The following is a 22,665-nucleotide window of genomic DNA, read 5'->3' on the forward strand; positions in this document are numbered from 1 at the left end:
ATCTCATTTTAGTTTTCCACTTCTGCCCAAACTGTAAAACTTGGCATCACAGAAGTTGATTTTTGTAATAGTAAGTTTAAACATTCCTCTTTCTGGCTGCAGCAGCCTAACCTTCTGGTTGCCTCCCTCTCTTATTCCCATCATACATTTTCTGTGACCCCCTGGAGATGACCAGTCTCCTGACCACTCTATTTTTTCTTCCCTGAATAGTTGCATCCTGTCTTAATTGTCTTTCCTAATCAGTTTAATTCCAAGCATCACCACAAGAGAGTATAATCAATTCTCATTTGCCTTCATTGTCCTCAGATAGCAAAACTAGATGAATTCTATTGACCACAATCTCCATTGAGCTATGAGGGAGGGTGAGCACTGCTGAAGAATCCTACATGTATATTTACTTTTTTAAAAAAAGATTTTATTTATTTATTCATGAAAGAAAGAGAGAGAGAGAGAGAGAGAGAGAGAGGCAGGCAGAGATACAGGCAGGGGGAGAAGCAGGCTCCATGTAAGGAGCTCGACATGGGACTCAATACCGGGTCTCAGGATCATGCCCTGGGCCAAGGCGGTGCTAAACCACTTAGCCACCTAGGCTGCCCCTAAAGTGACTATGATTCTACAAAAATGTCATATATACCTACTTTGAAATATATATTACGTATAATATGTATGCTTTTAATGGAAAGTAAGCTTAATATTTGTTTTAACTCTGAGGAGAACAATGTGCAAAAACTCTCCTTTCTAAGCTTCAAGAAGTCTTTAAATTTTCTCTCAAGAATCAGAGGTGTGACTTACCTTTGGAAAATACTTTTATTTGGGAAGAAAAATCTCTTTAAAAAATTTCTCTTTATTTTCAGAAATAAAAAGAAAATATTATTCATTATCCTTATGGAGAATGGCAAAATTCCATTTCTGTGTGGGATTTTATTACATAAATTATGTGTGGGGGTGAGTCTGGGATGAGTTTCTTTTTTTTTTTTTAAAGATTTTATTTATTTATTCATGAGAGACACAGAGAGGGAGACATGTGAACTTAATCCTGGGACCCCAGGATCACGACCTGAACTGCAGGCCAACGCTCAACCACTGAGCCATCCAGGTGCCCCGGGATGAGTTTCTGCAGACTTTTGCTTTTAATGAAATAAGGGAATTTTTATTTCCTTAGATTAACACAACACTGTGCCTACAAATGTAGTTTGTTTACACTTAGGTAGTGGGAGATTACCCAGAGGTCTCAGCAGAGGATACACAAATAATGCGACCATTGGGAAAGACCCAGTGAAGCTTGGCCTGGCTTTCTATACTGCTTACCTGGAATAGAAGTTTCCTGACCAAAAAAAAAAAAAAAAAAAAAAAAAAGTTTCCTGACCAAGTCTCAATGTTATGTAAGTCTAAGTAACCTGAATGTAGTCGGTTGTGTATTGTGTTCTGATACTAATTGTAATGCGGGCAGGGTATAAGATCACAGTCCCCTGGTTTTCCCTAAGGGGATGGACATATCCATTCTCAGTCATTCTGGAGAAAGCAAGCCCTCAAAAGGACCAAACTTTGAACTAATTGCTAGTGTTGGGGTAGGGGCAAATGAACCATTTATTGCAAATTATGTCTTTTTTTTAAGATTTTATTTATTTATTCATGAGAGAAAGAGAGAGAGAGGCAGAGAGAGAGGCAGGCTCCCCCTGGAGCAGGGAGCCCAATGCAGGGCTCAATTCCAGGACCCTGGGATCAGGACCTGAGCCACCCAGGTGCCCCATGAATGATGTTTGCATAATTTCTGGGTAGTGATTGCAGGTGGGAGTTGTGGAAAATAATTAGAATGTTCTGATTCTGTAAGTATGCCTTAAGTGGAGCCCAGAATCCATGTTTTCTATCAAGTCCTCCTCCCCATCATCTATTACTCCATGATTCTGATGAAGATAGCCTGTGTACTATACTTTAAGAGATACAAAACTTAAAGAATAGAAAGTTTAGCATATCAAATCAAGCATAATTGAACAATAAAAATAGCTTCTAAGAATGTATTATTTTGTCATGTTCGAAAATGTCTACTTTCTTTCCCATGCCAAAATTGTATATTAAAACTTGCTAAAGATCTAGCTTAATCAAAAAATTCTAAGACTGCAGGCTTTTATTTGAAATACCTGCCATTTCATAAATGTGGCTAAGGTGGTGAACTCCTTGTTCAAATTCATTTAGGGTCCTCATGGTCAGTCTGGCCTTGGAGGAAACAGAATATGCTGACATGAAATCTGTTGTCTTTTGTTTGAATTTTAGGTATAAGAAATGAAACAAGTCTTTGGACTTTCTCTCAATTAAAAAGTGAACAAGTAATGTCAGTGGTACACAGGATGAAGAAGGTTGTCCACAGACATATCACTTTTCATATTTACAGTTCATACTTTATCACAATCTGGTTAAAAAATAAGATGTAATGATCCTAGTATGTAATAGACAGAGGCTGTCTTCAGTTCGATTAGCGATTAATTTTAAATTAGTTTTCCCTTGATAAATGGCAGCTAGTAATTATTTATTGCTTTATGTTGTCAAATGCATACGAGCAGTGTTAAAGAAATGGATCAGTTTTTCAACAATGATATATATCACAGAAACATTATACCTTATCCTTTCTTGCAAATATTTAACCTTTTGTGACCATATATCATGGAAGTAAAAATATTCTCAAGGTAATTAATTTTAATTGCTTCAAATTAAAAATGACAATTTTTTTATTGGGGGAGATCAAACCCTTAGGTTTACTGCATTCAAGTTTTCACTGTTCTCTGGAAAACAGAGATGGGACAAAATATATTTTGGAACCCCTACTGCACCCCCTGAGAAGAAATTTCTGATTAAAGGGCAGGTGCAGGTGGTCATTTTTGATTATATGATACTTCACTTACCCCTGACAGGGGGGTGATCAGTCCATGATAGAATTATGTCCTTGAGAATAAAGAATGCATTATATTTTCCCCTTGGGACTTTCAGGAGGCAAATGAGGTTACTCTATATATTGTTGCTTGTGGGCTCTTCAACCACAAGTTGAAACGTAATGTAGAATTGAACTTGAATTTGCAACCAAGGCAAACCCAATTATGGGAAGTAGAGACCATGAGGAAACAATACACCAGCCATCAGAGAAGTAAGAGAGGTATAGAGAGAGGAAAGAAAAAATCTAGTGAGCCAGGGGATTGGGCAGGGCAGGGAGAGAGGGGAGGAGGTGCGGAGGGGTGGGGAGAGGGAGACAGAAAAAGAGAGAGAGAACCCAGGGCTGGCTTGCTGGCTTCATGGAAATGGGATTTGTTTAATGGCACACAGAAGGGCTCTCACTTGGTTCAATGTTCTGTTCTCATCCGCTTGAAATTGTTCATTGTTTTTGAACAAAGCATCTTGCCTTTTCATTTTGTGCTGTACTTTGCAGATTATGTAACTGATCCAGCCTGTTCCTTTGCAGTTTCTTAGAGTAGCCAGAGTAGGTTTTTAAGTTATAAACCAATTCATAAATTCTCCTACATAAAACTATTTTCTACCTTTCTTCCCCCACCAGACTTTCAGAATAAAATCCATGTTCCTGACTTTTGCCACAGAGGCTCTATTATTTGGCCCACTGCCCTGTTGCTCTCCTCTTCACTCCTGCCACGACGGCATTCTTTACCCTCTTCCCACAAGGGAACTCCTTTTCTGGGTCTCTGTTCCTTCTGATCCTCAGCCTAGAAAACCCTTCCTTCAGCTCTCTTCATACCTGACTTTTAAAATAATTCAGGCCTCCCACATTCCCTCCGTGAGGCATCCACTGAGGAATACCTTTTAGTAGTTGCCGTATTTGCTTCGTTATGTACATCTGTTTGTTATTCTGTTTACTTGTTTTTGATCTGTCTTCTCAGCCAGCCTGCTCTACCCATACTCCACACAATGTCACCTCCACGAGGGCAGGGATGACATTTGCTGGTTTGCAGCTCCAACCCCATACTTAGGCCAGTTCGTGGAATATTGCACACATCTATTTCTTGCAAAGTGAATGAAAGGAATTTAGAAGTCTTAGAGAGAGGGAAAATAATTTTTACTCACTTCAGTGCCCAAGGTGTTTGTGAGTATTTACCCCAATAAAAGTGCTGCAGAATTGTTCATTTGCTCCAAAGGTTGAGATAAAAACCAGAAAATAGGAAATAGATACTAACTGTATTATCCTAATCTACAGATACAGTTTATCAATAGATAATATAGTTAAGAAACTATAATTCTGATACCATTTATGCAAGATGATCAGAGAAGTTTGATTTATTTTGTTTGAACAGAGTTTTTTTTTTTTTTTTTTTTTTTTTTTTTTTTTTACTATGTGAACATCTGGGAGCAATAGAAATCAGAGATAGTGCACAAGTGTTTATGCTTTGGGTATTTCTCATGATGAGTAATCTATTGTTACTTTTATGTACACACTTGTGCAATGATAAAATGGGATTCAAAATATAGTGATGTTCCAAGAATGTGTCATTAATAACATACTCTCTCATGTCATCAGCATATTTTCACTGAGCTGGCTCTTTTTTACTCCAAAAGAGTAAATGTTACACTGTGTTCTGAAACTCTACATTCAGCATTTTCTGTGACAACACATTAAACTAATGCTTTTCAACTGGTGTGTCATGAAGCTTAAATGGACTGCGTGAGCTGACATACATCCTATAGCTCCACATCAGCTCACTCCTTTTCCTGGAGTTTGTATTAGTCATCAGACCTAAGAGAGGGAGAAGAAAAGCTAATATCAAATAATAGCTAACATATATAGAGTGCTTACTATGTATTTTACATATATTCAATCTCATAATAACCCAAGGGGTCATTTCTCTATCTTCATTATATAGAGTGCAATGTGCTAGGGCTCAGTAAATGTCATATAAATCTTCACAGTTTGATAAAAGGGTTAATACTGTTCTCATAAGTAGGAAAAACAAGGTTAAAGGATGGTCAAGAATTTTCCAAATATTCATAACTCATTTATGGAAAAATAAGGATTGTAATCCATATCCGTGTGACTCCACCGCTGAGTTCTGCTATATCATGATGATTCCTGGAAAGAAATTTCAGACCAAGTTTTTCAAATTTAGATATTATCAGTGGGAGTGAATGGATTATATTAACTTTTCCAATACTGTCTTTTTTGTGTGTTCTTTATGACTCTCAAAGTCATATTCCCTATTATGAGCAATTGCTGATCTGGGTCAAAGCATCTTCCTTAATATTACCTCCTTCTCTGTCATTATCCCTTGGAAAGAGCAGCTCCTCCCTTTTCAGGCCAAGTCAAGTTGATCACTGTCCATAACTATGCTAGATATGATGCCTATCTTTAACTTTTTCTTTAAATTCTTCTTTTCTTGGAGTGGCTGAAAATTTATTTTTTCTCTGTACTAGTTTCTTGGACCTGCCAAAACAAATAATTATAAACAGAATGGCTTAAATGAATAGCCTTTACTTTCTCACAGGTAAGGAGGCCAGAAGTCCAAAATTGAGATGCTGACAGATATAGTTTCTTTTGGGAGATCTCCAGGAGAATCTGTTCTGTGCCCCTCCCACGTGATGGCCAACAATCTTTAGTATCCCTAGGCTTGTGGTTGCATCGCTCCAATCTCTGCCTATTTCTGCATGGTATTCTCTATGTCCCTGTGTGTCCTTTTCTCTTCTTATAAGGACACAGTCATTGGATTTGGGGCTGATCCAGTTATGACTTTATTTTAATTTAACTAATTATATCTGCAAAGAAACTATCTTCAAATAAGGTCACATTCTGAGGTTCTTGGTCAGCATGAATTTTTGGAGGGCATGGTTCAACCCACTACACTCCCTGAGAGCCCAGCAGTTCCCAGAAAGGAAATCTACTTTTTAAAAATTTCTCCCTTCAATGAGACAAAATGAGGTTGCCAAATATCTCTTTGATTCAGACTATTGCTTATAGATCATCATCGCTATGTTATGTTAACTAAATGGCTTCTCTTTTGATAGCACTTCTGACACTATCTATCCCTTGTCACTGTAGTCATTTACCAACATCTAAGATACTTTCCCATCTCCATCAATGGCTTGATACCTTACCTCTAATCTTTCTTTCATCCGTGTTTTCTGTCTTGAACAACAGGATGTTCACATCAGTGTTGATGAACTCTCTGACTCTGAAGTTGTTCCCTGTCCCCAGCATACAGATCTCTATTCCCTTTATATTTGTGACTTTACTTATGGGGTCTGCTTCATACCTTACTCAGGGCTTCTGTCAGAGTCTTCAACTCAGAAATCTGACTAGAGTCTTCAACCTGGCTATTGTTCATGTCTTTCCACTCCGATACCATGATTTTCATTTGTAGCATGACCTCAACTTCCTTAACTACCACCCACAGTACTTCACTCCTTTATTTTTCTGAGTTTTTAGCCTCTTTCTTATTCTGGAATCTGTGATCAAACATTTGAGGAAAGTTTTGTTTTTCCTATATATAAGAGCTGGCTAAGTATTTAACTTATTAAAGAGAACACAAATATATAAGGATCAAATCATACAAAATAAACAAAGGTCAAATTTAATTAAGTGTCAACTTCTTTATCCATTTTAGCCCTCTGTAATTCTTAAACTCTGGTGAAAAGAAATTAAAATTTTACAGTTTCTGTCTTTCCAAAATAAATATATTTCTGAAATTATTTATACTTCTAGGAGGTAGAAAACTTGTTTCTAGGAACAAAAAATGGTGACCTTAAGAAAATACTCCCACTGAAAAGCTCCCCCAAACCTAAATAACCGATATGCATAATTATTAATAAAGTACATGAGTTTGGGCAGCCCCGGTGGCCCAGCGGTTTAGCGCCACCTTCAGCCCCGGGGTGTGATCCTGGAGACCTGGGATCGAGTCCCACGTCAGGCTCCCTTCATGGAGCCTGCTTCTCCCTCTGCTTGTGTCTCTGCCTCTCTCTGTGTCTCTCATGAATAAATAAATAAAATCTTAAAAAAAAATACATGAGTTCTATGAGTTTCTTATAAATTCTTCAAAAATAGTTAATATTATGCACATTAATTATACCTAATATATTTAGCTTTAATCCTTACAATTCAATAAGTTTTAATTTTTGTATTAATATTTCCTGAATAATATATAATAAAATAGTTAAAATATTTTAATTTTTATGTGGATTTTTCAACCCCATTTAACTCCTGTGCTCTTTTATAGGTTTTCAGAATAAACTGTTTTTTCATTTTATCCAGGTTAGTTTAATTAAAACTAACCTATACAGCAATGATGTATGTATTAGAGTCTTTGTGACAACAATAATAATAGTAACTAACAAAAACAACAATAATGACAAATAACAATGGTACTAAAATAAAAATAATTTATTAATATATCTTTCAGACATGTACTAAAATAATTTATATATTATTAAATCTGCACCAAAAAAACCCACTATAGAATGCTTAGTAATTCCCCAATTATACAAATAAGAAGACATGTACAAGCAAGTTAATTGCTAAAGAATACTAGTAATTTCAGAACTGAGTTTTGCACTCTTGTTTGCCTGACTACAATGCCTGGGCTCTTAATCATGATGCCTTACGACAACCTAAATTTGTACTGAATTTTTTATAAAGACAATGTTAAAATAAGCTTCATGTCATTCCTCTATTAGTAAGTCATGTCAGTGTGAAGGTGTGATCTTCAGATCAACTCTGAGAGAAACAAAACTCATTCTTCCTTAAAGCAGTCTGCATTAAAAAGCATGCTTATGTATATTCCTATGAAATTTTTGTTTTTGCCACATGCATGCATAACAAAACAACACAAAAACAAATTTTTATTCCTTTAGCATTCATCAGACTATTGAGATAATAAGGCTCTGGGGGTTATCTTATTCTCACATTGCTTCTTTTTTCTTTTTTTTTTAAACTTAAACTTAAGCCAGGTATAATATAAGTTGTAACCCCCAAGTCTGACACTGGGAAGATTCTGCTCCTGGCCCCAGAGGGGTACAGGCTTAGTTTCTACCTGTGAGGCCAGATTCAGAGATGTAATTACATGCTACTTCAAAGGAAGAGAATCAGAGCTTTAAAACATGAGTGGAGTGGGATCTACCTCAGTTCCAGTCAGATCTTTTCCATTGAAACTATGTGAGTTTAAGCAAACTAATCTCTCTAAAATAATAATTATTCTCAACTGCAAATTTTAACCTAGTCATATAATCTAGTCAGAGTTCGTACAATTAGTAACAGAGATAAGGCACTAGCACTTTTCTTTGAAATGTATTATGGAAAACTATTTCTCTTCCCAGCCCCTATTTTAGTAGTAATGGATAAGTGAGCTTTTTTTTCCCTTGAAAACAATTTTTCCCATTGCTATTGCAATTTGTTTATTAAAAGGCAGTCTATCTTACTTGTCTCTTAAACCCCAATTCCTGGTACAAAATAAATACCTGTTAAGTAGAAATGAATTTGTACAAGATAGGTAAAATAGGATAAAGATCTGATCCTTACAAGTGTACCTCATGAAACATGTATTTATATATTTTTTCATTAATTACAGTCCTTTATTGCTTCATTAAACTCCCAAACTCCAAGCAAAACCTGGAGAAGAGACTTCAGTTAATTGAATAGAAATTTAATTATGTCAGAAAGTGGCCCTTGTAAGTAAGTGTTTATTGGTCTCATTTTTGTTAGCTTTAAAGAAAAGGTTTAAGAATAGTTGTGATTAAGAAAGAAAACTGAGTTGCAAATTCTGAGCCATTAGGATTGTTACCGTATTCCTTTTGAACAAGATTTGGCTTGAAAATGTGTCTAGTTTCCTCCCTTAATTCTGTTATTCCCAATAACAATTAGCCTTGAAATTTCATATTTCCCTTTAGCTTCCTGAAAGTTTATGTCAATTTTTTTTTTTTTTTTTTAATTTGAGGCACTTGGGTGGCTCAGATACTTAAGCATCTGTCTTTGGCTCAGGTCATGATCTCAGGGTCCTGGGATCTAGTCCCATATTGGGCTCTGGGCTCAGGGGGAGTCAGCTTCTTCTTCCTCTCCCTCTACTAATTCATTCTCTCTCTCTCTCTCTCCCCATCTCCCCTTCTGTCTCAAATGAATAAATAAAATCTTAAAATTTGTTTCTCTATCATCAGTATATCTTTCTAATCACTTCATAAGATACAAAAATGGTTTTTCTCTCAAATGAGTAAAATAACCTTCTCCAGGATTATCTTCAATATTTTGTTTGGATTGTGTGTCTGGTACAAATTAATTGATAAAATATTCTTTTCAGTAAATGGAAATTTTAAATCATTGTCAGATTTTTCTTTTATGAAATTTGATTATGGGAATGTATCCAACTTTTAAAAAGATTTTTAATAATTATTTCTTTTATGAGAAGCAATTTTTATATATAATTTAACACCCACTTACTTCTCAAAAAAGAATCAAAAGCATTTAGGATCATCATTGAACTGCTCATCCTCAAATATGACTAATTAGTTTAACTTTATGCTTCAGGTTTCCCTTTAAATGACTCGGAAAAGACCTTAATTGTGCCTTTTCCACCCAAGTGAACTGAGAAAACAATGTAAAAGTGGCAGTGTGTATAATAAAATCATTTTGTTGATAATTTGACCTCACTACTGATAAGAAAGAGGAAGTACTTTTTTTTTTTTTTTTTTGCTATCACCAGAACTACAATTATATTTTTAAAAGTAACTTCTTTAAAAAGCTACAAGCCTTTTATTGCCTAGCTTTCTGAAAGATAATTTATTTATTTTTATTTTTATTTTTTTTTTCTGAAAGATAATTTAATTGTGGACTTGGACCCTGAGAAATTGTCAGATGCTAAGACCTAAGTTTTTCAGCAAAGGATGAGATCAGGAATCATTCAGGCACCACACCTTGAAAATATAAAATAGGTGAAAGAGAATTGTGCTAGTTTAAATGATAGGGGCAAGGTCAGAGTCCTCCTCAGACTTAACCATAGTGCTTGCTACCTCCCTTGTTGCCTCACTGGCCTCAAATCCAAGAAGTGCAATGCGTGGCATAGTGTGGAGACCACTGAGCATGTTCCTGTGCCTTCTCTCTCTTGTCTCCTTAAAATTTGTTTCAGATGCGTACATGAAATCTATTGTCCTTCTCCAGAGAATGTTTTTTTTTAAGATTTTATTAGAGAGAGAGAGCACAAGGAAGAGAAAGAGCAGAGGGAGAGGGAGAAACAGTCTTCCCGCTGAACAGGGAGCCCGATATGGGGCTTCATTCTGGGACCTGGAGATCATGACATGAGCCTCCCAGGTGCCCCCAGAGAATATTATTTTGAAATTAGAGTATTCAGCTACATAAAAAAGAACAAAATCTAATATATACTAGATATAATGCAAATACATATGCTTTTTCTCTTTTTCTAAAATGTCTATACCATGACTAAAATGATTCATTCATGGATTCTAATAATTTTGGTCAATATGTAACACTGGACTTAAGTCTTTATTCTTGCTAAATGTTTTGAATAAATAAAAACCCTTTGTGGCAAATAATTTGCTATACTTCATGCATATATGATCAATCTTATGTGAATCATGATTTAGGAACATGTATACACAAACACAGTTAACTGTAAACTCTATAGGATAGTAGTTAAGAGAGTGTGCACTAGAGATGGATTTTCTACATTCAAATGTTTGGGAAGTTTATTCAATCTCTTTGTACTCACTCTCCTTATTTATAAAATAGATAAAATAATGTTACCCACTTAAAATTATTAGGTAGATATAAATAAAGTGTTACACATAATTTAGTTAGTACTTTTTTTTTTGTATATTTTTTATTGGAGTTCGATTTGCCAACATATAGTATAACACCAGTGCTCATCCCGTCAAGTGCCCCCTCAGTGCCCATCACCCAGTCACCCCATACCCTCACCTACCTCCCCTTCCACTACCCCTTGATTTGTTTCCCAGAGTTAGGAGTCTCTCATGTTTTGTCACCCTCTCTGATTTTTCCCACTCATTTTCTCTCCTTTCCCCTATAATCCCTTTCACTATTTTTTGTATTCCCTGTATAAGGGAGACCATATAATGATTGTCCTTCTCTGATTAACTTACTTCACTCAGTATAAAACTCTCCAGTTCCATTCACGTCAAAGCAAATGGGGGGTAATTGTCGCTTCTAATGGCTGAGTAATATTCCATTGTATACATAGACCACATCTTCTTTATCCATTCATCTTTCGATGGACACAGAGGCTCCTTCCACAGTTTGGCTATTGTGGACATTGCTGCTAGAAACATTGGGGTGCAGGTGTCTTGGCTTTTCACTGCATCTGTATCTTTGGGGTAAATCCCCAGTAGTGCAATTGCTGGGTCTTAGGGTAGCTCTATTTTTAACTCTTGGGAGAACCTTCACACAGTTTTCCAGAGTGGCTGCACCAGTTCACATTCCCGCCAACAGTGCCAGAGGGTTCCCCTCTCTCCACATCCTCTCCAACATTTGTTGGTTCCTGTCTTGTTAATTTCCACCATTGTAACTGGTGTAAGGTGATATCTCATTGTGGTTTTGATTTGTATTTCCCTCTCAATAGATGCAGAGAAAGCATTTGACAAAGTACAGCATCCATTCCTGATCAAAACTCTTCAGAGTGTAGGGATAGAGGGAACATTCCTCAACATCTTAAAAGCCATCTACAAAAAGCCCACAGCAAATCTCATTCTCAATGGGGAAACACTGGGAGCCTTTCCCCTAAGATCAGGAACATGACAGGGATGTCCACTCTCACCACTGCTATTCAACATAGTACTAGAAGTCCTAGCCTCAACCATCAGGCAACAAAAAGAAATAAAAGACATTGAAATTGGCAAAGAAGTCAAACTCTCCCTCTTCGCTGAGGACATGATACTGTACATAGAAAACCCAAAAGACTGCACCCCAAGATTGCTAGAACTCCTATAGCAATTTGGCAGTGTGGCAGGATACAAAATCAATGCCCAGAAATCAGTGGCATTTCTGTACACTAACAATGAGACTGAAAAAAAAAGAGAAATTAAGGAGTCAATCCCATTTACAATTGCACCCAAAAGCATAAGTTACTTAGGAATAAACCTAACTAAAGAGGTAAAGGATCTATACCCTGAAAACTACAGAACACTTCTGAAAGAAATTGAGGAAGACACCAAGAGGTGGAAAAATAGTCCATGCTCATGGATTGGAAGAATTAATATTGTGAAAATGTCAATGTTACCCAGGGCAATATACACGTTTAATGCGATCCCTATCAAAATATCATGGACTTTCTTCAGAGAGTTGGAACAAATCATCTTAAGATTTGTGTGGAATCAGAAAAGACCCCGAATAGCCAGGGGAATATTGGAACAAACAAACAAACAAACAAACAAACACCAGAGCTGGGGGCATCACAGTGCTGGATTTCAAGTTGTACTACAAAGCTGTGATCATCGAGACAATGTGGTACTGGCACAAAAACAGACACATAGATCAATGGAACAGAATAGAGAATCCAGAAGTGGACCCTCAACTCTATAGTCAATTAATATTCGACAAAACAGGAAAGACCATCCACTGGAGAAAAGGACAGTCTTTTCAATAAATGGTGCTGGGAAAATTGGACAGCCATGTGCAGAAGAATGAAACTAGACCATTCTCTTACACCATACACAAAGATACACTCAAAATGGGTGAAAGATCTAAATGTGAGACAAGAATCCATCAAAATCCTAGAGGAGAACTTAGGCAACACCTTTTTTGAACTTGGCCACAGCAACTTCTTGCAAGATACATCCATAAAGGCAAGGGAAACAAAAGCAAAAATGAACAATTGGGACTTAATCAAGATAAAAAGCTTCTGTCCAGCAAAAGAAACAGTCAACAAAACTAAAAGACAACCTACAGAATGGGAGAAGATATTTGCAAATGACATATCAAATAAAGGGCTAGTTTCCAAGATCTACAAAGAATTTATGAAACTCAACAGTAAAGAAACAAACAATCCAATCATGAAATGGGCAAAAGACATGAACAGAATTTTCACAGAGGAAGACATAGACATGGCCAACAAGCACATGAGAAAATGCTCCACATCACTTGCCATCAGGGAAATTCAGTTAGTACTCTGCTAGCACAGAGAAAAGGCTGTATACACACTTGCTAATGGTATTACAAATAATGATGGAAGATATTGAGTGTGATGAAGTCTGAAGAAGGAGAGGTCTTATTTCAGGAAATTTTCTGAAGAAACAAACATATTTGAGAAAGAAAATTGATGCATTATTGCCAAATATGAAAAAGTACTGGGCTGCTGTTTACTATCCGGCTGTGCTCATTTTTCATCCATGTTTGACCACTGAAAGATAATACTCTATTCTGAGTTAGTGCACAATAGAGAAGGGGAAACAGTTCAACACTATTAAGCTCTGAAGATTGAGATTAAATAGTTTTAGTTTCCAGAAATAAGTTTTAGTTATTTTAGTTTCCAGAAATAAGACAAATTGTAATTTTACTTAGCCCTTCAGATGGGATATTGATTGCTTAAATTTAAAGCTTCCTTTAAGTGAAAAGACTTTGTTGAATTACTTCTCCCTTCTAAGATTCCATTAAAGCTAGTATGAGTAGTATGAAATCATTCACTGTCTATTTCATCAGTGTTTGATATGTCATTATAGCTAGCTTGCCTTCACGTCAACTTTTCTTTCTTATGCCACTACCTTTGAAAAAAGATCAATTGACTATCTAATGCCTTAAAACAGGTCTTAGGTATATGGAATCTCTCTCTCAACAATCATTTTTAATGTTATATTCAATTGCTAAAAACTTGATTCTTTTATTTATTCATGGAGAGCAGAGGAAGTTAGCTGTCCCTTTGAACTCACAGAACCCCTCTATCCTACCCATTTCCACAGCCCTATACTGATCTTATTCACAGAAACCCTTTGGTTGTGGTCCAGGTCTTGTACTGTCATGCTTGTAGGCCCATCTCTACTAAAGTTACCTGTGGTATCATTGGTAGTATACAACTCGGGAGCCTCTAAAAGTACACTGCTATGGTAAGAGACCAAAGTAGGGACCATTTGGGCCCATCCACCTGCCTCTATCTAGCTGGATAGTAATGATGAGGTTGCCTCAGAGACATGCTCATTGGACTCCCGCAGCCCTCCTGGTCTGCTGGCTCTGCTGCCAGCTATGATGGGTACACCTCCACCAAATCCTCTGAGTGCCAAAATGTATTACTGTATCTGCACAGATACCTTCTTTGAAAGCAGTGGGACCTAGACTAGTGAGTTGGGTAGCTATATAATTCAATGATCTGGTTTATTCCTCATGTTCAAAATTCAGTTTTAATTGTTCTTTAACAACTATACTCAAAACTTTTGTTTTCCATTTTGGTCCAACTTAGCTATGACATACAGTTTTCTATTTTATAAATATTGTTCGTGGCATTGGCAAGATGTAATATACCTCTGATAGTACCCGTATTTTTTAGTAAATCAGTTTATATCTCTAAAAATTAAGCCAGATCATGTAGTTTTGCTCAATATATTTGATATATTCACTAAGCCAAAGTTTAGTAATGGGAAACAGTAGCAACTGCATATCATTTGGGTCAGGAATTCTTTCAAGGTGCAGTGGTAATGAGGACTTTCTGTTCTTGAATGCCTTGGATCTTAGCCAGGAAGACTTGAATAGCTGAGAATATTCAAGCTGAATAGCTTGAAGACTGAGGATATCTGGAGTCATTTAAAGGCATTTTAACTAAATTTTTAGTGCCCAGGATAGGATGGTTTAACAACTGGGTTCAGCTTGGATTGTCAACCAGAACCCCTGTTTATGGTCTTTCCATGTGGCTTGAGCTCCCAAGAGTGTATCGGCTGGTTTCCAAGAGGTAGTATCTCAGAAAGAGGCATCTGGAGAATGAATATACCCAATGATCCAGGGAGAAGCTGCATGATTCTCTGTAATTTATCCATGAAGTAATAGAGCATCATTACTTTCATACTCCATTGGTCAAATACAACACTGCCTCTATTCAAGGGGAAGGGACCGAGATAGCGCTTCTCAAGGGGGAAAAAACATTAATTTGCAGAACATTTTTAAGTTTCACAACCTGTGCCCTAGTACGAAGTAGTTATATTCTTTGTAAGGGCAAAATACACTAACAGTCTTCAAAGAATCACCAAAGGCCGCATTCCATTTTGGACTGAGATGACTCAAAGTGGGACTTAGTTGGGGTTGTCATTCAGAGCCTCTTTTTGTGGCCTATGTGGTTTGGGTTTCTCATTGCAAGGTGGTTGGGATCCACTAAGTAAAAGTCCAGAAAATGAATTTCAAGAGAACTAGAAGGAAGCTCCATGCCTTTTTATGACTTACCCTCAGGAGTAATATAATATCACTTCTGCCATACTCTATTTGTTAAGAGTTGTAAGCCTACTTACGTTTAAGAGGAGAGGATGTAGAGCCCATCGCTATGTGGAGAAATGTCAAAGAACTTTATTAAAAAAATAAAATAAAAGCTTCACCCAATATGGTCTGTCCTTTTTCTTGTCTTACCAGTGTCCTCTCTGACATCTCCTTCAACTCTACTCTTGCTCATTCTATTATGCTGAAGTGGCTTTTTCACTTTTCCTCATAAACATCAAGTAGGCTCCTGTCTTAAAGCTTCAGCATTTGAAAAAAAAAAAAATTTTCAGCATTTGCAGTTCCCTTTGATTACAATTCTCTTTACCAAGATAGCAAATTTTCTTTCCATTTGATAGAATTCTCTTTACTATCTCATTCCCTCATGTCCTTCAGTTCTTTCCTCACGTGTTACTTTTACCAGAATCTTAGCTTCAGGAGAATGTTAGATGTTTTTGTTTAAATTTGATCCACTAGTGCTTAGAATACCACTTAATCCATAGGAGATGGTAAAGATATTTTGAATGTGTTATATGAACTGATTTCTATTTCCCATATTGATAATTTCTAGTTATTATTTCTCCATGTTTATTCATGAAGACCCCACTCATTATAAACTTCAAAGTCTGAACATGAGAGAATGGGAAAGGAAGAGTAGGTGATAGGGACTAAGAGACACAAATCAAAGCAAAAGAATTTCAGTAAATTAAAGTGTCTTCCTCCAAATCATATTTCAACTTCTGACTTATAGTTCTACCTCAAAAATTAAACTTTTCCACATAATAGTCTTAAAACTATGAGCTTTATTTATATCTTATATTAACTAACTAAATGTTTCACAAAATATGGTTGAGTGATTAAAGAAATTTGTTAGTAAAGTTTAAATCTAATCTCATTAAAGATTGTTAGGATTTGGTTATTCTGATGCATCATAAAAATTCAGACTAATCGAGGTTATGCACATTCACAAATCAAGATAGACAAATCCTCACTTCAGTTTATAAGAAGAAAGTATATAATTTATATTTTCTTGTTCTATCGCATCTGCCATCCTAAAGGTACTGCCATGTACAAAATATACATATGCAACCTCTACAAAAGTCTAATGATCTATTTTCCTTGAGGGTACCCTAGTTCTGGAATTGATAAAAAAATCATTATCTGTTATACTTAATTTTTTTAAGATTTTATTTATTTATTCATGAGAGACACACAGAGAGAGAGAGAGGCACAGACACAGGCAGGGGGAGAAGGAGGCTCCATGCAGGGAGGGAGCCTGACGTGGGACTCGATCCCCGGTCTCCTGGATCACGCCCTGGACCGAAGGCGGCGCTAAACCACTGAGCCACCCGGGCTGCCCTGTTAGACTTAATTTTTAAGTATTTTAGGTCCTGTGATTTAGTTCCAGTTTGAATCAATTCATGATTTGTAAGGTGTGTAGAACATCACTAGAAATGAAAGGATTTGATGACTTTTACAGGGAATAGTTTTTTGGATATCACTCTAGTGAATTAAACTTTACTTTTATTGGAATTCCATATAATAATGAAAGAAATAAAACATATGCTTATCTTGGAAGGAATACACAATAGAGCATCCTAATTGTGAAATTTTAGAAATTCCATGTCTTATTTTTATTTTTTTCTTGCTGTATCTTGGAGGTAAAAAATTCCATTTATCTAGAAAATAAATATTGATGTTATTTTTGACTAATCATATGTTATATTGTAAGAATGCTAATATTGATGAGTAGAATGATTGACCTTAACAGCTTATCACTGAGTCAAAATCACACTCTATATTTGTAAATTAAGCTTGATGGAATTTTATGGTGTAGCAGATGGATAATTATTCTCAAGTATCTTTCTCTAATTCATTATGTATTCAAACTTTGTTCAGTGAGTAATGACCAAAAGTTGCCATTTCATTGATTGATGACTTGAATCAGCTGCAATCATTGCAAAAGTTCAGATTTTATGAGTTAATTGAAGTATATCAGGTGTTTGGGGATTAGGTGATATTTTCAGATCCAGTTCATATTCTCTTAGGTAAATGAAGTTAAGTTGCTGGCTACATATTCCATTTACAATTTTTACTACTAAAATGTACAGTTTTATCTTTTCTAACATTTATTTCCAGAGGTTTTCTATTTAAAATGATTATAAAAATACCTACAACACTTAAGAGAAATAATTTTTTAAATTTTCTATTGGAATGAAAACATAAAACTCTGTTCCTACAGTCTAAGTATTGATTCAGCCATTCATCCTAAAAGAGAAGACTATGCCTCAAGACAGAGAGGCAGCTATTTCAATGAATGGATCTCCCCTTATTTTCTGAACTGCTCTTTCTGACTTTTGAAATCCCTGCTATGAATTTTATCAATTCAACATTATTTAATTTATTCCTGTGAGTTGTCTCTCCCTACTTACGGAATTTTAGTTTCTTGAAGACAAAAGCCATTTCTTATTTTTCTTATACCCATTTTTGTACATCCATAATTCTCTCTCTTTTTACTTAACAATAAAACAAGGCATTTTAAGAAAAAATTTTATTGCAACATATCCATATTGTTCTTTATATCATTAATTATTCTGATTACATAAACATAGGATTTGTGTAGTTCTTTATTTGATTTATAACAACAGTTTGTCTTCTGACAGAATGTCCTGTGATGGAGGAACAGAGGAAAAATCACCAGAGCAGATAGACATTTGCTTGATTAGTGATGATGGTTTCTGTTACTTATATTTAAAAGTTAAGTAGTATGTATTGAATGTTGTTCAGTTTCATCAAATTATATTTATCCATTTTATTGCTATTTTAAATGCTCAAATAATTAAAAGGTAAATGTTTTCATAGAAATATAATACTCAAAGGGACCTCAACAATTTATTTTCCTTTGTATTCAAGTAGATTTTATCTAAGACACCTCAACTAGATATAATATGTAAATATATGTATATGTATATATTTGTATAAGTATATTTAAAAAACAGTATAATATTTCCAGTTCCATCCATGTCATTGCAGGTGACAAGATTCCATTCTTTTTTATCGCTTTGGCTATTTTTGATAATACTGCTATAAAGATCAGGGTACATATGCCCCCTTAAATCAGTATTTTTATATCCTTTGGGTAAATGCATAGTAGTGCAGTTGCTGGGTCATATGATAGTTCTATTTTTAACTTTTTGAGAAAACTCCATACTGTTTTCCAGAGTGGCTGCACCAGTTTGCATTCCCAACCAACAGTGTGAGAGGGTTCCCCTTTCCCTGTATCCTTGCCAATATCTCTTGTTTCCAGAGGTGTTAATTTTAGCCATTCTGACAGGTGTGAGGTGGTATCTCATTGTGGTTTTGATTTGCATTTCCCTGATGATCAGTGATATTGAGCAGTTTTTCATTTGTCTGTTGTCCCATTCGTATGTCTTTGGAGAAATGTGTGTTCATGTCTTCTGCTCATTTTTTAACTGGATTATTTATTTTTTGGCTGTTGAGTTTGGTAAGTTCTTTATACAGTTTGGATACTAGCCCTTTATCTGATAAGACATTTGCAAATATCTTCTCCCATTCCAAAGGTCAACTTTTAGTTTTGTTGATTGCTACCTTCGCTATTGGGATGAAGGATGAAGTCCCAATGGTTTATTTTTGCTTTTGTTTCCCTTGCTTCCAAAGACATATCTATTAAGAAATTTCTCTGGTCAAGATCAATGAGATTACTGCCTGTATTCTCCTCTAGGATTTTTATGGTTTCTTGTCTCACATTTAGGTCTTTCATCCATTTTGAATTTATTTTTGTGTATGGCATAAGAAAGTGGTCCAGTTTCATCATTCTGCATGTTGCTGCCCAATTTTCCCAACGCTATTTGTTCAAGAGACTTTTTCTCATTGGCTATTCTTTCCTGCTTTATTGAAAGTCAGTTGTGGGTAGTTGTGGGTCCATTTCTGGGTTCTCTATTCTCTACCATTGATTTATGTGTCTGTTACAAAAAAAAATCCTTTTAAAATGTAGACAAAAAAACATTTACATGTTAAAATATTTTATTAATATATTATTTAATATAATTTGATAATACTTTCCCTTAAAACTGAGTTTTAGTCGTGTTTTAAGATAGTTACTTTTTTTGTTAAGATATTCTTGCTATAACAAAGTTTATTACTTCATGAATATTATGTGATCCTGAAAAATGGTGTTTGCGAAGTTTGCTAATGTTAGTTATAAAACGTCATTTTTTAAATCTACAAAATGGAGATAGTAAAGATCCAATTTATAAACTGTAATAAGCTGACAACTAAGTAATTCCAGTTGTCTTCCATGGCACATGGTAGGATGGCACTTCTCAGTTCCCTTGATGTTAGTTGGGATTTGTGTCTTGTTTTGGTCACAAGTAGAAAAGATGTATGACACTTCAATTTGAAAGCTTCAAGAGCCTGTGTGTAAATTGTGACACTCAGTATTATGTCTTCTCAGAATTTGAATGTCAGAATTATGTGAACAGAGCCCTCAATCAGTGGTGAACATGTAAAAGGAGCAAGAAATCAACCTTTGTTGGTTCAAATCACTAAAATTTGGAGGTTGCTAAACAATGCTGTATAACCTAGTCAAAGTATGAGACAGTGCATGTAAGTATAGAGCACAGTGTTTAGCACAGGTATTATTATTTTTATAAAAGTTTCACATATGACTAATATAGACAAAATGCAATGTAAATACTATTGACTAGTTAGGACACATAAAACCCATATACTAAGAGTTAATTATATGCCCCTAATGCTAGTTTGTAATAAGTGAGACTGTTATACTTTCTTTCCTCATGTGTGCTGAGGTTTTACTAATAATGATTAATATAATTATTATAAAATTATAATTTATAGGAGGAAACTTTAATGTTTTGAGGATGAATATGTAAAGATACTGATACTTAAGAGGATATAGAAAACAGAATTAGGGGAACCCTGGGTGGCGCAGCAGTTTGGCGCCTGCCTTTGGCCCAGGGCGCGATCCTGGAGACCTGGGATCGAGTCCCGCGTCGGGCTCTCGGTGCATGGAGCCTGCTTCTCCCTCTGCCTGTGTCTCTGCCTCTCTCTCATCTCTCTCTGTGTGACTATCATAAATAAATAAATTTAAAAAAAAAAAGAAATGGCCAAGAGAGGTTACTCAAAGCAAAGGAAATAAGATATTTGAAAATTACTGCTTTTAACCATGTGCTCTTCTGTATTTGATTAGATAACATGTGGAAGTATTGTTTTAATCCAGCTGCCTACTTGACAACTTCATTTGGATATCTCAAATGCACCTCAAAAGAAGAAATACCCAACACTGAATTCATAGTCTCTTTTTCCATTGTCTCCCGTATGGGTTAATGGCAGGAATCCATTAATCCAATCATCCTTGACACTTTCCTCCTCCTCATCCCCCTTGTCTTATTTTTCACTGAGTCCTATCACTCAATTTGATCTCTTAAATATCCCCTGAATATATAGGTTTCTCTCTTTCTCCATGGTTGCCTTTATTCTCTGCTCTTTACTATAATACTGAATTAGCTCTTCAGTGGTCTTGCCTAAATTCACTCTGAGCATTCTCATGAGAGTGTTGGTGATATTTTGAACTGCAAATGTGATTGTGTTTCTTACTCTTGCTTAAAACACACCAATGACTTCTAATTGCTTTTAGGATACAGAAAACACCCTTTCCTTAACAATGTGGGAGGCTGTGCATGGTGAAGCCATGTCACTGTCTTATATCTCTTACATCACTGTGTGCTTCCCTCTCTGTGCTCTGGTGGTCCACTCTAACTTTTTAAAATTCACATAGTCTATCTATTCACAGAACCTTTGCACATATTTTCTTCTGCCCAGTGTAACTATCCTTATCACCTTACTCTCTTCAATCTTAACCATTCGTCAGATCTCGGCCAAAGGGAAGCCAACTAACTCTGTTATACCAGTCCCAATCAGGTTCTTTTATTTTATACTCAAAAACCACATTCATTTGAATTAAAATATTCATCTAGCTTCTCTGAAGCTGAATACTATGCTGAATGAGAAAGTGACTGCATAGGTTTTTACTCAGTGTTTATATTGCTCCAATTAATATCTGATTATTAGTGACTGACAAATTGTAAAGAATCAAAAGTATTTTGTTATGAATTAATATATGGCCCACGATCACTTATTCAAGCAATAATACAAACTTTGTCAGTCTTTCTATCGATATTCCTTCAAGTTATATACACTTTTTGCTTTTTCAATTTCTTCTTGGACCCTGATTTCTAGTCTTAATTGCTATCACGCAGTTTTATACAATGCTGAGGAAGCAGATTAAGGTAAATGTGCTGTACTCTCTAGTGCCTTCTTCTACTGCTTGAGGTTTGCTAGACCCCTGTGGATTTAAGGAGAAATAATTTTTTCCACATTTAGTGCTGATTGTAGTTTTTCTCTGTTCTCAGATGTTCTTATTTTTTTTTTATCATTTTCTCTATGTTACATATCCCTTGAAAAATAAATACTTATGTCCTGTTGGTATATGTAGTCAATTAAGCCAGTTTTTAATATTTACATTTTTCAGGTAATTATATTTAGGCTACTGTGTTTCCATGGAGAACTTTCACTTTTACCTGTAGATTGTAATTTGAGTCATTGTCAAGAGTGACATATTGTGTTCTATGAACTAAGAATTTACTTTTTATAAATTCTGAAATAAAGCATAAGGCTAAAGACAAAGTAGATGATTGCTTAATGGATGAAAACTTGATATTGTTTGAAAGAGGAAAAACAAATAGAAGTCAACATTAGTGATGCTTCTAGGCTTGTGTTTTTGTTTTGGAACTATCATGGAGCAGAAAAGTCTTGTCATCCTATGTAAGAGGCGAGGAAAGGATTTATGAGCTTATACAATTAGCCTCTTTATTTTCAGATGGAAAAAAAAATCACAGTATAGAGATTTTAAATTACCTAAGATAGTAGTGTGTTTTAAATGTATATATATTTTTAGATTTATATTTTTCCTGATTGCCTGCATATTGCTGCCCCAGATCGAGGTTAATTCAGAAACAAACAAGTCTCAATGTGTTGCCAATTAGCAGCCAATCTTTTTGATTCTGAGATAAATTTATGGATTAATTCTGATTAGATAAAATTGTTCCCAGAAGAGAACTGTGGAAATAAAACTAAATTATGTTATGTCGAGATTTTCTATTACATTTCAAGTTGAATGAATTACAAAAGAAATGACAAAGTTTCTTTAGTTAGACAGAAGTGGTATTTTGACATGAATA

General features: G+C 35.4%; 1 long non-coding RNA gene across 5 annotated transcripts in view; it reads left to right on the top strand.

Moving 5' to 3' along the window:
• The window catches only part of LOC140602823 (uncharacterized), a 290,185-nt gene that overhangs the window by 100,730 nt on the left and 166,790 nt on the right, over positions 1 to 22,665 (top strand). For all 5 annotated transcript variants that reach the window (XR_012005751.1, XR_012005752.1, XR_012005755.1 and 2 more), the window contains exons 5-9: positions 1,208 to 1,382; positions 7,200 to 7,234; positions 8,547 to 8,646; positions 18,049 to 18,142; positions 19,860 to 20,011. This is a non-coding gene — a long non-coding RNA (uncharacterized lncRNA). The remainder of the gene's footprint in view (positions 1 to 1,207; positions 1,383 to 7,199; positions 7,235 to 8,546; positions 8,647 to 18,048; positions 18,143 to 19,859; positions 20,012 to 22,665) is intronic.

This window comes from Canis lupus, chromosome 13 (assembly GCF_048164855.1).
Source record: "Canis lupus baileyi chromosome 13, mCanLup2.hap1, whole genome shotgun sequence".
NCBI classification, from domain to species: Eukaryota; Metazoa; Chordata; class Mammalia; order Carnivora; family Canidae; genus Canis; species Canis lupus.